This window comes from Mus caroli, unplaced genomic scaffold (genome assembly GCF_978045245.1).
Source record: "Mus caroli unplaced genomic scaffold, Mus_caroli_1 scaffold_40, whole genome shotgun sequence".
Taxonomy (NCBI): Eukaryota; Metazoa; Chordata; class Mammalia; order Rodentia; family Muridae; genus Mus; species Mus caroli.
Window position 1 is genome coordinate 1,006,929 of NW_028227295.1, and position 10,572 is coordinate 1,017,500.

The window sequence follows — 10,572 nt, forward strand, 5'->3', positions numbered from 1 at the left end:
CTCTGTCTCTCTCTCTGTCTCTCTCTGTCTCTATTTCTGTCTCTCTCTGTCTCTCTCTCTGTGTCTCTCTCTGTTTCTCCCAGTGTCTCTCCCCGTCTCTCTCTGTCTCTATCTCTGTCTCTCTCAGTGTCTCTCTTTCTCTCTCTCTGTCTCTCTCTGTCTCTATCTCTGTCTCTCTCTCTGTGTGTCTCTCTCTGTCTCTCTCTGTCTCTCTCTCTGTCTCTCTCTGTGTCTATCACTCTCTCTGTCTCTCTTTCTGTCTCTCTCTGTTTATATATCTGTCTCTCTCTGTCTCTCTCTTAGTCTCTGTCGCTCTCTGTTTGTCTCTCTGTCTCTCTCAGTCTCTCTCACTCTGTCTCTGTCTCTCTCTTTGTCTTTGTCTCTCTCTGTGTCTCTCTATGTGTTTCTCTGTGTCTCTGTCTCTGTATCTCTGTCTCTCTGTCGGTCTCTCTCTCTGTCTTTCTTTGTCTCTCTCTGTGTCTCTCTCTGTCTCTCTATGTCTCTCTCTCTGTATGTCTCTGTCTCTCTCTGTTTCTCTCTCTGTATGTCTCAGTCTCTTTCACTCTGTCTCTGTCTCTCTCTGTGTCTCTCTGTGTATCTCTATGAGTCTCTTTGTGTCTCTGTCTCTCTATCTCTGTCTCTCTATGTCTCTGTCTCTCTCTGTGTCTCTCTCTGTGTCTCTCTCTGTCTCACTCTGTGTTTTTCTCTGTCTCTCTCTGTCTCTCATTGTCTCTCTCTGTTTCTCTCTGTCTCTCATTGTCTCTCTCGGTCTCTCTCTGTCTCTAACTCTGTCTCTCCCTGTTTATCTCCTGTCTCTCTATGTCTCTCTCTGTGTCTCTCTGTCTCTATCTGTTTCATGTGTCTCTCTCTCTGTCTCTCTTTGTCTCCCTATGTCTCCCTCCCTCTCTGTATCTCTCTGTCTCTCTCAGTCTCTATCTCTGTCTCTCAGTCTCTCTGTGTCTCTCTCTGTCTCTCTGTGTGTCTCTCTCTGTCTCTGTATCTGTCTATCTCTTTCTCTATCTCTGTCTCTCTCTTTCTCTCTATGTCTCTCTCTGTCTCTCTCTCTGTCTCTCGCTGTCTCTATCTCTGTCTCTCTCTGTCTCTGTCTGTCTCTCTCATCTCTCTCTGTCTCTCTCTGTCTCTCTCTGTGTCTCTCTCTGTCTTCTCTGTCTCTCTCTCTGTCTCTCTCTGTCTCTCTCTGTGTCTCTCTCTGTCTCTCTCTGTCTCTCTCTGTCTCTCTTTTTGTCTCTCTCTCTCTACCTCTCTATCTCTCCCTGTGTCTCTCTCTGTGTCTCTCTATCACTCTCTCTGTCTCTCTCTCTGTCTCTCTCTGTCTCTATCTCTATCTCTCTCTGTTTTTGTATTTGTCTCTGTTTCTCTCTGTCGGTCTCTCTGTCTCTCTCAGTCACTCTCACTCTGTCTCTGTCTCTCTCTTTGTCTCTGTCTCTCTCTGTGTCTCTCTTGTGTATCTCTGTGTCTCTGTCTCTCTATCTCTGTTTCTCTCTGTCTCTGTCTCCCTCTGTGTCTCCCTCTGTCTCTCATTGTCTTTCTCTATCTCTCAGTCTCTCTCAGTCTGTCTATGTCTCTATCTATCTCTCTCTTTGTCTCTTTCTCTCTCTGTCTCTCTCTGTCTCTGTCTATCTCTCTCTCTGTCTCTCTCTTTCTCTCTCTGTCTCTCTCTTTGTCCCTCTCTGTCTAACTCTCTCTCTATCTCTCTCTGTGTCTCTCTCTGTGTCTATCACTCTCTCTGTCTCTCTTTCTGTCTCTCTCTGTGTCTATCTCTGTCTCTCTGTCTCTCTCTTAGTCTCTGTCGCTCTCTGTTTGTCTCTCTGTCTCTCTCAGTCTCTCTCACTCTGTCTCTGTCTCTCTCTTTGTCTCTGTCTCTCTCTGTGTCTCTCTATGTGTTTCTCTGTGTCTCTGTCTCTGTATCTCTGTCTCTCTGTCTGTCTCTCTCTCTGTCTTTGTTTGTCTCTCTCTGTGTCTCTCTCTGTCTCTCTATGTCTCTCTCTCTGTATGTCTCGGTCTCTCTCTGTTTCTCTCTCTGTATGTCTCAGTCTCTTTCACTCTGTCTCTGTCTCTCTCTGTGTCTCTCTGTGTATCTCTATGAGTCTCTTTGTGTCTCTGTCTCTCTATCTATGTCTCTCTATGTCTCTGTCTCTCACTGTGTCTCTCTCTGTCTCTCTCTGTGTCTTTCTATGTCTCTCTCTCTCTCTCTCATTGTCTGTCTCGGTCTCTCTCTGTCTCTAACTCTGTCTCTACCTGTTTATCTCCAGTCTCTCTCTGTCTCTCTCTGTGTCTCTCTATGTCTCTATCTGTTCATGAGTATCTCTCTCTGTCTCTCTTTGTCTCTCTCTGTCTCCCTCCCTCTCTGTATCTCTCTGTCTCTCTCAGTCTCTATCTCAGTCTCTCTCAGTCTCTCTCTGTCTCTCTCTGTCTCTCTGTGTGTCTCTCTCTCTGTCTCTCTCTGTCTCTCTCTGTCTCTCTCTCTGTCTCTCTCTGTCTCTCTCTCTGTATCTCTCTCTCTGTCTCTCTCTGTGTCTCTCTCTGTCTCTCTCTGTGTCTCTCTGTGTCTCTTTCTCTCTATCTCTGTCTATCTCTGTCTCTCTCTGTCTCTCTCAGTCTCTCTCTCTGTCTCTCTCTGTTTCTCTCTCTGTCTCTCATTGTCTCTCTCTGTCTCTATCTCTTACTCTCTCTGTCTCTCTCTGTCTCTCTGTGTCTCTTTCTCTCTATCTCTGTCTATCTCTGTCTCTCTCTGTCTCTCTCAGTCTCTCTCTCTGTCTCTCTCTGTCTCTCTGTATCTCTCTATGTCTCTCTCTGTGTCTCTCTCTGTCTCTCTCTGTGTCTCTATGTGTCTCTCTCTGTCTCTCTCTCTGTCTCTCTCCATCTTTCTCTGTTTCTTTCTTTGTGTCTCTCTGTCTCTCTCTCTGTCTCTCTCTGTCTCTATCTCTTACTCTCTACGTCTCTCTATGTATCTCTCTGTGTCTCTTTCTCTCTCTCTCTGTCTCTCTCTGTCTCTCTCTGTATCTCTCTGTCTCTCTCTATCTCTCTCTCTCTGTCTCTCTCTGTCTCTATCGTCTCTCCCTGTCTCTCTCTCTCTGTCACTCTCTGTGAATCTCTCTGTCTCTCTCTGTCTCTCTCTGTATCTCTCTGTCTCTCTCTCTGTGTCTCTCTCTCTCTCTGTCTCTCTCTGTCTCTCTCTATCTCTCTGTGTCTCTCTTTGACTCTCTCTGTCTCTCTTTGTCTGTCTCTGTCTCTCTCTCTCTATGTCTCTCTCTGTCTCTCTCTCTGTATCTCTCTCTCTGTCTCTCTCTCTGTGTCTCTCTCTGTCTCTCTCTGTGTCTCTCTGTATCTCTTTCTCTCTATCTCTATCTCTGTCTCTCTCTGTCTCTCTCAGTCTCTCACTCTCTCTCTCTCTCTCAGTTTCTCTCTCTGTCTCTGTCTCTCTATCTCTCTCTGTCTCTATTTCTTACTCTCTCTGTCTCTCTCTGTCTCTCTCTCTCTCAGTCTCTCTCTGTCTCTCTCTGTCTCTCTCGTCTCTCTCTGTCTCTCTCTCTCTGTCTCTCTCTGTTTCTCCCAGTGTCTCTCCCCATCTCTCTCTGTCTCTATCTCTGTCTCTCTCAGTGTCTCTCTTTCTCTCTCTCTGTCTCTCTCTGTCTCTATCTCTGTCTCTATCTCTCTCTGTGTCTCTCTCTGTTTCTCTCTGTCTCTCTCTGTCTCTCTCTCTGTCTCTCTCTGTGTCTCTCTCTATCTCTCTTTGTGTATCTCTCTGTCTCTCACTGTCTCTCTCTGTCTGCTACAGTCTCTCTCTGTCTCTCTCTGTGTCTCTCTCTGTGTTTCTCTGTGTCTCTCTCTGTGTCTCTCTCTGTCTCTCTCTGTCTCTCTCTCTGTCTCTCTCTGATTCTCTCTGTCTCTCTCTGATTCTCTCTGTCTCTCTGTCTGTTTCTGTCTCTTTCTGTCTCTCTATATATATCTCTCTGTCTCTCTCTGTGTCTTTCTTTGTCTCACTCTGTCTCTATCTGTCTCTTTCTGTCTCTCTCTCTGTCTCTCTCTCTGTCTCTCTCTGTCTCTCTCTGCTCTCTTTGTCTCTCTCTGTCTCTCTGTCTCTCTCTCTGTCTCTCTGTGTTTCTCTCTGTGTCTTTCTCTGTTTCTCTCTGTCTCTATATCTGTCTCTCTCTGTGTCTCTCTCTGTCTCTCTCCGTCTCTCTCTCTGTCTCTCTCTGTCTTTCTCTGTCTCTCTTTGTCTCTCCCTCTTTGTCTCTTTTCTATATCTATGTCTCTCTCTCTGTCTAACTCTGTCTCTCTCTGATTATCTCTGTCTCTCTCTGTGTCTCTCTCTGTCTCTCTCTGTCTCTCTGTCTCTCTCTCTGTCTCTCTCAGTCTCTATCTCTGTCTCTCTCAGTCTCTCTCTGTCTCTCTCTGTCTCTCTCTCTGTCTCTCTGTCTTCTCTGTCTCTCTCTCTGTCTCTCTCTGTCTCTCTCTTTGTCTCTCTTTGTCTACCTCTCTCTCTATCTCTCTCTGTGTCTTTCTCTGTGTCTCTCTATCATTCTCTCTGTCTCCTTCTCTGTCTCTCTCTGTCTCTATCTCTATCTCTCTCTGTTTCTGTATTTGTCTCTGTTTCTCTCTGTCGGTCTCTCTGTCTCTCTCAGTCACTCTCACTCTGTCTCTGTCTCTCTCTTTGTCTCTGTCTCTCTCTGTGTCTCTCTTGTGTATCTCTGTGTCTCTGTCTCTCTATCTCTCTTTCTCTGTCTCTCTGTCTCTATCTGTCTCTCTCTGTCTCCCTCTGTGTCTCTCTCTGTCTCTCTGTCTCTCTCTGTCTCTCAGTCTTTCTCACTTTGTCTCTGTCTCTCTCTGTCTCTCTCTTTGTTTCTCTCTGTCTCTCTCTTTGTCCCTCTCTGTCTATCTCTCTCTCTATCTCTCTCTGTGTCTCTCTCTGTGTCTATCACTCTCTCTGTCCCTCTTTCTGTCTCTCTCTGTTTATATATCTGTCTCTCTCTGTCTCTCTCTTAGTCTCTGTCGCTCTCTGTTTGTCTCTCTGTCTCTCTCAGTCTCTCTCACTCTGTCTCTGTCTCTCTCTTTGTCTTTGTCTCTCTCTGTGTCTCTCTATGTGTTTCTCTGTGTCTCTGTCTCTGTATCTCTGTCTCTCTGTCGGTCTCTCTCTCTGTCTTTCTTTGTCTCTCTCTGTGTCTCTCTCTGTCTCTCTATGTCTCTCTCTCTGTATGTCTCTGTCTCTCTCTGTTTCTCTCTCTGTATGTCTCAGTCTCTTTCACTCTGTCTCTGTCTCTCTCTGTGTCTCTCTGTGTATCTCTATGAGTCTCTTTGTGTCTCTGTCTCTCTATCTCTGTCTCTCTATGTCTCTGTCTCTCTCTGTGTCTCTCTCTGTGTCTCTCTCTGTCTCACTCTGTGTTTTTCTCTGTCTCTCTCTGTCTCTCATTGTCTCTCTCTGTTTCTCTCTGTCTCTCATTGTCTCTCTCGGTCTCTCTCTGTCTCTAACTCTGTCTCTCCCTGTTTATCTCCTGTCTCTCTATGTCTCTCTCTGTGTCTCTCTCTCTATCTGTTTCATGTGTCTCTCTCTCTGTCTCTTTTCTGTCTCTCTCTGTCTCTCTCTCTGTCTCCCTCTTTCTCTTTCTCTGTCTCTCCCTCTGTCTATCTCTGTGTCTCTCTCTGTATCTCTCTCTGTCTCTCTCTGTCTCTGTCTTTCTCTCTGTTTCTCTCTTTGTCTCTCTCTGTCTCTCTCTCTGTGTTTCTCTCTGTATTTCTCAGTCATTCTCTTTGTCTCTGTCTCTCTCTCTGTCTCTCTCTGTCTCTATTTCTGTCTCTCTCTGTCTCTCTCTCTGTGTCTCTCTCTGTTTCTCCCAGTGTCTCTCCCCGTCTCTCTCTGTCTCTATCTCTGTCTCTCTCAGTGTCTCTCTTTCTCTCTCTCTGTCTCTCTCTGTCTCTATCTCTGTCTCTCTCTCTGTGTGTCTCTCTCTGTCTCTCTCTGTCTCTCTCTCTGTCTCTCTCTGTGTCTATCACTCTCTCTGTCTCTCTTTCTGTCTCTCTCTGTTTATATATCTGTCTCTCTCTGTCTCTCTCTTAGTCTCTGTCGCTCTCTGTTTGTCTCTCTGTCTCTCTCAGTCTCTCTCACTCTGTCTCTGTCTCTCTCTTTGTCTTTGTCTCTCTCTGTGTCTCTCTATGTGTTTCTCTGTGTCTCTGTCTCTGTATCTCTGTCTCTCTGTCGGTCTCTCTCTCTGTCTTTCTTTGTCTCTCTCTGTGTCTCTCTCTGTCTCTCTATGTCTCTCTCTCTGTATGTCTCTGTCTCTCTCTGTTTCTCTCTCTGTATGTCTCAGTCTCTTTCACTCTGTCTCTGTCTCTCTCTGTGTCTCTCTGTGTATCTCTATGAGTCTCTTTGTGTCTCTGTCTCTCTATCTCTGTCTCTCTATGTCTCTGTCTCTCTCTGTGTCTCTCTCTGTGTCTCTCTCTGTCTCACTCTGTGTTTTTCTCTGTCTCTCTCTGTCTCTCATTGTCTCTCTCTGTTTCTCTCTGTCTCTCATTGTCTCTCTCGGTCTCTCTCTGTCTCTAACTCTGTCTCTCCCTGTTTATCTCCTGTCTCTCTATGTCTCTCTCTGTGTCTCTCTGTCTCTATCTGTTTCATGTGTCTCTCTCTCTGTCTCTCTTTGTCTCCCTATGTCTCCCTCCCTCTCTGTATCTCTCTGTCTCTCTCAGTCTCTATCTCTGTCTCTCAGTCTCTCTGTGTCTCTCTCTGTCTCTCTGTGTGTCTCTCTCTGTCTCTGTATCTGTCTATCTCTTTCTCTATCTCTGTCTCTCTCTTTCTCTCTATGTCTCTCTCTGTCTCTCTCTCTGTCTCTCGCTGTCTCTATCTCTGTCTCTCTCTGTCTCTGTCTGTCTCTCTCATCTCTCTCTGTCTCTCTCTGTCTCTCTCTGTGTCTCTCTCTGTCTTCTCTGTCTCTCTCTCTGTCTCTCTCTGTCTCTCTCTGTGTCTCTCTCTGTCTCTCTCTCTGTCTCTCTCTGTCTCTCTTTTTGTCTCTCTCTCTCTACCTCTCTATCTCTCCCTGTGTCTCTCTCTGTGTCTCTCTATCACTCTCTCTGTCTCTCTCTCTGTCTCTCTCTGTCTCTATCTCTATCTCTCTCTGTTTTTGTATTTGTCTCTGTTTCTCTCTGTCGGTCTCTCTGTCTCTCTCAGTCACTCTCACTCTGTCTCTGTCTCTCTCTTTGTCTCTGTCTCTCTCTGTGTCTCTCTTGTGTATCTCTGTGTCTCTGTCTCTCTATCTCTGTTTCTCTCTGTCTCTGTCTCCCTCTGTGTCTCCCTCTGTCTCTCATTGTCTTTCTCTATCTCTCAGTCTCTCTCAGTCTGTCTATGTCTCTATCTATCTCTCTCTTTGTCTCTTTCTCTCTCTGTCTCTCTCTGTCTCTGTCTATCTCTCTCTCTGTCTCTCTCTTTCTCTCTCTGTCTCTCTCTTTGTCCCTCTCTGTCTAACTCTCTCTCTATCTCTCTCTGTGTCTCTCTCTGTGTCTATCACTCTCTCTGTCTCTCTTTCTGTCTCTCTCTGTGTCTATCTCTGTCTCTCTGTCTCTCTCTTAGTCTCTGTCGCTCTCTGTTTGTCTCTCTGTCTCTCTCAGTCTCTCTCACTCTGTCTCTGTCTCTCTCTTTGTCTCTGTCTCTCTCTGTGTCTCTCTATGTGTTTCTCTGTGTCTCTGTCTCTGTATCTCTGTCTCTCTGTCTGTCTCTCTCTCTGTCTTTGTTTGTCTCTCTCTGTGTCTCTCTCTGTCTCTCTATGTCTCTCTCTCTGTATGTCTCGGTCTCTCTCTGTTTCTCTCTCTGTATGTCTCAGTCTCTTTCACTCTGTCTCTGTCTCTCTCTGTGTCTCTCTGTGTATCTCTATGAGTCTCTTTGTGTCTCTGTCTCTCTATCTATGTCTCTCTATGTCTCTGTCTCTCACTGTGTCTCTCTCTGTCTCTCTCTGTGTCTTTCTATGTCTCTCTCTCTCTCTCTCATTGTCTGTCTCGGTCTCTCTCTGTCTCTAACTCTGTCTCTACCTGTTTATCTCCAGTCTCTCTCTGTCTCTCTCTGTGTCTCTCTATGTCTCTATCTGTTCATGAGTATCTCTCTCTGTCTCTCTTTGTCTCTCTCTGTCTCCCTCCCTCTCTGTATCTCTCTGTCTCTCTCAGTCTCTATCTCAGTCTCTCTCAGTCTCTCTCTGTCTCTCTCTGTCTCTCTGTGTGTCTCTCTCTCTGTCTCTCTCTGTCTCTCTCTGTCTCTCTCTCTGTCTCTCTCTGTCTCTCTCTCTGTATCTCTCTCTCTGTCTCTCTCTGTGTCTCTCTCTGTCTCTCTCTGTGTCTCTCTGTGTCTCTTTCTCTCTATCTCTGTCTATCTCTGTCTCTCTCTGTCTCTCTCAGTCTCTCTCTCTGTCTCTCTCTGTTTCTCTCTCTGTCTCTCATTGTCTCTCTCTGTCTCTATCTCTTACTCTCTCTGTCTCTCTCTGTCTCTCTGTGTTTCTTTCTCTCTATCTCTGTCTATCTCTGTCTCTCTCTGTCTCTCTCAGTCTCTCTCTCTGTCTCTCTCTGTCTCTCTGTATCTCTCTATGTCTCTCTCTGTGTCTCTCTCTGTCTCTCTCTGTGTCTCTATGTGTCTCTCTCTGTCTCTCTCTCTGTCTCTCTCCATCTTTCTCTGTTTCTTTCTTTGTGTCTCTCTGTCTCTCTCTCTGTCTCTCTCTGTCTCTATCTCTTACTCTCTACGTCTCTCTATGTATCTCTCTGTGTCTCTTTCTCTCTCTCTCTGTCTCTCTCTGTCTCTCTCTGTCTCTCTCGTCTCTCTCTGTCTCTCTCTCTGTCTCTCTCTGTGTCTCTCTCTGTCTCTCTATCTGTCTCTCTCTGTCTCTCTCTGTCTCTCTCTGTCTCTTTTCTGTCTCTCTCTGTCTCTCTCTCTCTCCCTCTGTGTCTCTCTCTGTCTCTCATTGTCTCTCTCTGTCTCTCTGACTCGCTCTGTCTCTCAGTCTCTCTCTCTTTGTCTCTGTCTCTCTCTGTCTCTCTTTGTCTCTCTCTGTCTCTCTCTTTGTCCTTCTCTGTCTATCTCTCTCTCTATCTCTCTTTGTGTCTCTCTCTGTGTCTATCACTCTCTCTGTCTCTCTTTCTGTCTCTCTCTGTTTCTATCTCTGTCTCTCTCTGTTTCTCTCTCTGTATGTCTCAGTCTCTTTCACTCTGTCTCTGTCTCTCTCTCTGTCTCTCTGTATCTCTCTCTGTCTCTCTCTGTGTCTCTCTCTGTCTCTCTCTGTGTCTCTATGTGTCTCTCTCTGTCTCTCTCGCTGTCTCTCTCCATCTTTCTCTGTTTCTTTCTTTGTGTCTCTCTGTCTCTCTGTCTGTCTCTCTCTGTCTCTATCTCTTACTCTCTATGTCTCTCTATGTCTCTCTCTGTGTCTCTTTCTCTCTCTCTCTGTCTCTCTCTGTCTCTCTCTGTCTGTCTCTCTCTGTGTCTCTCTCTGTCTCTCTATCTGTCTCTCTCTGTCTCTCTCTGTCTCTCTCTGTCTCTTTTCTGTCTCTCTCTGTCTCTCTCTTTCTCTTTCTCTGTCTCTCCCTCTGTCTATCTCTGTGTCTCTCTCTGTATCTCTCTCTGTCTCTCTCTGTCTCTGTCTTTCTCTCTGTTTCTCTCTTTGTCTCTCTCTGTCTCTCTCTCTCTGTGTCTCTCTGTCTCTTTCTCTGTCTCTCTCTGTCTCTCTCTGTCTCTTTATCTGTCTCCCTCTGTCTCTCCCTGTCTCTCTCTCAGTCCCTCTCTGTCTCTCTCTGTGTCTCCTGTGTCTCTCTCTATCTCTGTCTCTCTCTGTGTCTCTCTCTGTCTCTCTCTGTCTCTCTCTCAGTCCCTCTCTGTCTCTCTCTGTGTCTCCCTGTGTCTCTCTCTATCTCTGTCTCTCTCTGTGTCTCTCTCTGTTTCTCTCTCTGTCTCTCTCTGTCTCTGTCTGTCTCTGTCTCTCTCTGTCTCTCTCTTTGTCTCTCTGTCTCTCTCTGTCTTTCTCTGTCTCTCTCCCATTGTCTCTTTTCAGTCTCTCTCTGTCTCTCTTTGTCTCTCTCAGTATCTCTCTGTCTCTCTCAGTCTCTCTCACTCTGTCTCTATCTCTCTCTCTCTCTGTGACTGTCTCCTTTTCTTTCTCTCTATCTGTCCTTCTCTGTCTTTCTCTGTCTCTCTCTTTCTTTCTCTGTCTCTCTTTATGTCTCTCTCTGTCTCACTCTCTCTGTCTCTCTCTGTTTCTTTCTGTGTCTCTCTCTTTCTCTCTTCTCTCTTTGTCTCTCTGTATCTCTATGCTCTCTTTTTGTAACTCTCTGTCTCTCTCTTTTACTCTCTGTGTCTCTCTCTGTCTCTCTCTGTCTCTCTTTGTCTCTCTCGTCTCTCTCTGTCTCTCTCTCTGTCTCTCTCTGTGTCTCTGTGTTTCTCTCTCTGTCTCTCTCTCTGTCTCTTTTCAGTCCTTCTCTGTCTCTCCCTCTGTCTCTCTCTGTGTCTCTCTCTGTATCTCTCTCTGTCTCTCTCTGTCTCTGTCTCTCTCTCTGTCTCTCTCTGTCTCTCTCTGTCAGTCTCTGTCTCTATCT